This window comes from Dryobates pubescens, chromosome 35 (genome assembly GCF_014839835.1).
Source record: "Dryobates pubescens isolate bDryPub1 chromosome 35, bDryPub1.pri, whole genome shotgun sequence".
NCBI classification, from domain to species: domain Eukaryota; kingdom Metazoa; phylum Chordata; class Aves; order Piciformes; family Picidae; genus Dryobates; species Dryobates pubescens.
In genome coordinates this window covers 5,828,246-5,833,329 of record NC_071646.1, presented here as the reverse complement: position 1 = coordinate 5,833,329, position 5,084 = coordinate 5,828,246, and positions in this window count along the sequence as shown.

Below are 5,084 nucleotides of genomic sequence, written 5' to 3'. Positions count from 1 at the left end.
CAACCACCCAGAATCGGTGAGGAAGACGAAGAGGAAAGCGAATCCCCTCCTCCCCCTCCCGCCCAGCCCTGCCCCTTCGTCGAGCCGGAGCCCGAAGCAACCATCCCCGAGGTGGCGTCGGGAGGAAGGGACTGCAGGAGGGGCAGGACTCCTCCAACCACCCTTGACCGAAAGGCAGGACCCCCTCCCCTCCCCCCAACACACCACCACCCCTTCCCCCCTCCTCCCACCCTTTCCCTCCTCCCCCTGGGCTTTGGTCTTCAAGGGGGGGAAGGGAAGGAGGCACAAGAGACGCCGCAGATCTCTCCGGCGCGGCTCAAGAGCTGAATCTCTCTTCTGGAAGCAGCTGAGGGTTGGATGAAGGACCTGGAAAGCCAGGTGGGAAAGCCAAGCAGGCTTCCCCCTGCCACCCTCCCCTTGCCTGTTGGAGGAGTCAAGGCCTTATTCCAAGGAGCACAATCAAGCACCCACGCTCAGAGCACAAGAAGGTGCTGTCGGTGTCACCATCCTCGTTGCTGTTGTTGTTGCTGTTGCTGCTGTTGTTGCTGTTGTTATCTCCCGTAGGATTCTCCCTCCTAGCTGTGGGCACACCCAAACAACCCTCAGGGCTGGCAAGAGAGAGGGAGAGAGGTTGGCTGAGCCCGTTGCAAGGTGCTGGTGGAGAGCCTTGCCCTTGGTGGGGGCCAGCGGCTGCGCTCCCAGCCGTGGCCCCGGCAGGAGGCGGGCAGTGAGCTCCCTGGTGAGGCAGGTGTGGTGCTGAGTGGCAGAAGGACCTCTGAAGTGAGGGTGGCTTGGAAGGGTGAGGGTGGAAAGGGGGTCTGGGGACCGTGATGGGGGTCAGGAGAGCTCCCCTGGCGTCGCTGCTGGCACCTGGGATGCTCTGCTGCAGGAGGGGCCCTGGCGCGGCGAGCGGCTCCTCTCGGCGCTCGCTTTAGGTGGCCCAGGGGGACAAAGAGGGAGGCTGTGGAGCCTCCAGCCCTCCCACAGTCCTGCTTTAGCTCTCAGGAAACCACCCCCTGCCCAGCCTCCCTTGCAGGCAGCAGCTGAGGGGAGCTGGGCCGCGGTCATCTCTGGCCGGGGGTCCTCACTTGCCACAGCTCCATCGCCTCCCACGGCACCTCCGGGGGACCCCGCCAGCCTTGGGATGGGGATGCCCAGCTCCTGGGGCCAGCAAGGGTCTGCTGAGCAGCAGTTATTAGCAGTCAGTGCCAGGTCCCAGTATCTCCACTAGCCCTTGGCCCAGGCTGGGGAGCCCTTGTTAAAGCCCAGGGGCCTCTATCATGGCCACCCATGTGGGGTGGGGACCAGGCTGATGGACCTTGTGTCGTTTCTCCCTAGGGTGTCTGGGAAAGGTTGGGATCTCCATGGCTTTCCCACTGAAGGTCATTTGCCCACCTGTAGCCAAGCTTTTCACCCAGGGCCCCAGTATGAAGTGGCAACTTCATCCTTTCCCCCCAGGGACGTGGCAGCAGCAGCCTCCCTGCACCATCTCTCCCTCTCAGCAGGCTGCTGTGGCCTCCAGGGAGGCCACAGGGAGCTCCTCACCCTTGCTTCTGCTGGGCTGAGGTCATGCATGATGGTGCTTCAAGCCAGTCTGAAGGGCAGTGTTGTGGCTGCTTGTCCACAGGTCCTCCCCTCCTTCACTTTGCTGTTGCTCAGAGAGCTGGGAGCTGCCCCATGCCTGGCACCAGTGCAGGGCAGGTTGTTTGGGGCCATGAGCAACCTGCTCTGGTTGGGGATGTCCCTGCTGAGCGCAGGAGGCTTGGACCAGAAGAGTCCTGAAGGTCCCTTCCCACCCAATCCAGTCTGGGAATCCTCCCTATGGGTTTCCTTCCACCTCAATTCTCCTTTTGGCTGGGAGGTGAAGGAAGAAGCTCCTGGTCCAGGCACCATGTCCTTGCCTTCTCTTACCACCCCTGGGGCCAGGAGATTCCACCCCCCCAGTGACATTCCTCTCATGGGCTCTGGTCCTCTGTTTCTAGTCCTTCTCCATGGGCTTGGCTGGTGACCTGGAGACTCTTCCTGGACAATTAGCTCAGGCCCTTCCTTAATTGTTTTCCCAGGAGAGAAATGAAGGCATGGACTGAACCAAAGCAGCTCAGTCTTTGCTGAGCCTGAGAAGCTCCAACCTTGTGTGGTCAGCATCAGTCTCTCCTCCAGGGGTTCCCTGTCACCATCCCTTCCACTGTCCTTCATCCTTCCTGTGGCAGAGGGTTGCAGAAATGTCCTCCTCTAAATGGGAGAAGCACAAACCTGGTGATGCTGCTCCCTGGCTGGGGCAGGATGCTCCTTCCCCCATCACTGGGCAGGCTATTGCCTCCTCCCTGGAGGTGTCCAAAGCCAGGCTGGATGAGGCCTTGGGCTAGTGGGAGGTGTCCCTGGCCATGGCAGGGGGTCCTTAAGATCCCTTCCAGTTCCAAGCAGTCTGATTCTATGCTCCCTGGGCAGGATGTTCCCTCCCATCCCCTGCTTCTTCCTCCACCCAACCAACAAACCAGAGGAGGAACCAAATCGTTGCCCAACATCCCCTCCCCCATCCCCTTGAGCCTGGAGGCCAGATTCCCACCACCACAGCTCCAATGGAGCTAAGGGAGCAGGACACCTCCCACAGCCACCAGTGTTTGACCTCATCCACTCCAGGCACTGCCAGAGGCGGCCCAGGGAGGTGGTGGAGTCCTCACCCCTGGAGGTGTGCAAGAGATGTGTGGCTGTGGCACCTGGGGCCATGGTGGGGGTGGGCTGCTGGTTGGCCTGGGTGATCTCAGAGGGCTTTGCCAACCCAAACAGTTCTCTGTGGTGCTCCTCAGACCGTGGGGGAAGGATCCAACCCTGCAGCTGCCCCATCCCCATTCTCCAAACCAGCCAGGGCAGGTGGGCACTTTCCTCCCCTCTTGGTGCAGAGGCCAGGTGGAGGAGGAGGTAACAGAGAAGCTCTGTGAGATATCTCTCTCTGTGTAGAGCAGATCCTGGGAGCAGCAGCCCAGAGGGGCTCCATTGCTTCTGTAAATGTCACTGTAAATGCTGGTAAATGACAAACCCTCCCCCAGGGTGGCCCCAGACCTCTCATCTCGCTCCCAGTGCCGTACAGCCCAACCCTCACTGGAGAGCTGGGCCAGATTTGGGCCCTTTTATTTCTTGTGGGTGGCTGTCTCACCCCCAGCCCCAACCACGGAGGGTCTGGCTGCCCTGGGGATGCAGGGAGGAGGAGAGGAGGAGGAGGGGAAGGAGGAGAAGAGAAGGAGAAGGAGGAGAAGAGAAGAGAAGGAGGAGAAGAGGAGAAGGAGGAGGAGAGGAGAAGGAGGAGGGGAGGAGAGGAGAAGGAGGAGAGGAGAAGGAGGAGAGGAGAAGGAGGAGAGGAGAAGGAGGAGAGGAGAAGGAGGAGAGGAGAAGGAGAAGGATGAGGAGGGGGAGAAGGAGGAGAAGAGAAGAAGGATGGGGAGGATGAGAAGAGAAGGAGGAAGAGAATGAATGGGAGAAAGGGAAGGGGATGGAGGGGATGGGAAGGAGGAGAAGGAGGGAGGAGGAGGAGGAAGAGGAAGGGAGGAGAAGGAGGGAGGGAGGAGGAGGAGGAAGAGGAAGGGAGGAGAAGGAGGGAGGGAGGAGGAGGAGGAAGAGGAAGGGAGGAGGAGGGGAAGGAGGGAGGGAGGAGGAGGAGGAGGAGGAAGAGGAAGGGAGGAGGAGGGGAAGGAGGGAGGGAGGAGGAGGAGGAGGAGGAAGGAGGGAGGAGGAGGAGGAAGGGAGGAGGAGGAGGAAGGGAGGAGGAGGAGGAAGGGAGGAGGAGGAGGAGGAGGAGGAAGGGAGGAGGAGGGGAAGGAGGAGAAGGAGGAGGGGAGGAGGAGAAGGAGGAGGAGGGGAGAGGAGGAAATGGAGGAGAAGGAGAAGGAGAGAAGAGGAAGAGAAGGAGGAGAGGAGGAGGAGGAGAATGGGAGGAGAAAAAGGAAAGGAGGAGAGGATGTGGATGGGAAGGAGGAGAAAGAGGAGGAGGATAAGGACAAGAAGGGCAAGGAGGAGGAGGGCAGGTGGGAGAATGAGGAGAAGGAGGAGAAGGAGAAGGGAAGAAGAGAGGAGAGAAGGAGGAAGAGCAGGAGAAGGGGGCTGGGGGGGAGGGGCCTGCCCCTGTATTTTACTCCGTGGCAATCCTGTGTTTCTGTGGCGTGCGCTCGGTGTAGCTGCGGGGTGGGGGTGGGGGATGGTTGTGGGGGTGGGGGATGGTTATTGGGGGGGGGGGAGGGGCTGTGTGTGTGTATGTGTGTGCTCAGTGCTCCAGGGGTGTGTTTTGGGGTGTGTGTGTGTGTGTTCAGTGCTCCGGGGGGGTGTTTTTGGGGGGGTGGGGTGGTGTGGGGGGTGCGGGTGGGCTGCGTGTGTTCGGTGCTCCGTGTCGTCGCCCTGCGTGGGCTGGGGGGGGGGGGCTTGGTGTTGGGGTCACCTCTTGCTCTGCTCGGCCTGCATTTTGGGAGGGGCTTCTCCCAGGCACCTTCCTGGGGATCCGGTTGATTCCCACTGGCTTTTAGCCCTCAAACCCCCACACCCCCCGCCACTAAAATCACTTCCCCCTCACCCCCTCCTCTTTTTCCTGCCCAGGGCATAGCTGCTAGCTGTGAGCACAGGCACTTTTCAGGTCTCCTGCAGGCAGTGGGATAAACTCGGGGAGGGGGCAGGGGGTGGGGGGAGACCGCCGCTGGTATTCCCGACCCTTCCCCACCACCTCCCTGCTCGGCTCTCGGCCTGGCTCCTGCTGCTCGGAGCAGGACGCTGGCCCCGGCTGGGGGCTGGGGAGAGCGGGAGGGGCTCCGAAGCTTCTCTCAGCGCTGGGGATGGAGCCCCGGGAGGGGCTAAGGGGTTCTGGAGAGGAGGTCGGCAGGAAGGTGCTCAGCCTGGATCCAAGGGTGGCCAACCCAAGCTGATGGGGCTCAGCCTGGGGCGAGGGTGTCCGCCCTGAGGCGAGGATGCCCACCTTGAGTTGAGGGTGCCCACCCTGAGTCAGTGGTGCCCACCTTGAGTCGAGGGTGCCCACCTTGAGTCGAGGATGCCCACCTTGAGTCAGTGGTGCCCATCTTGAGTTGAGGGTGCCCACCCTGAGTCAG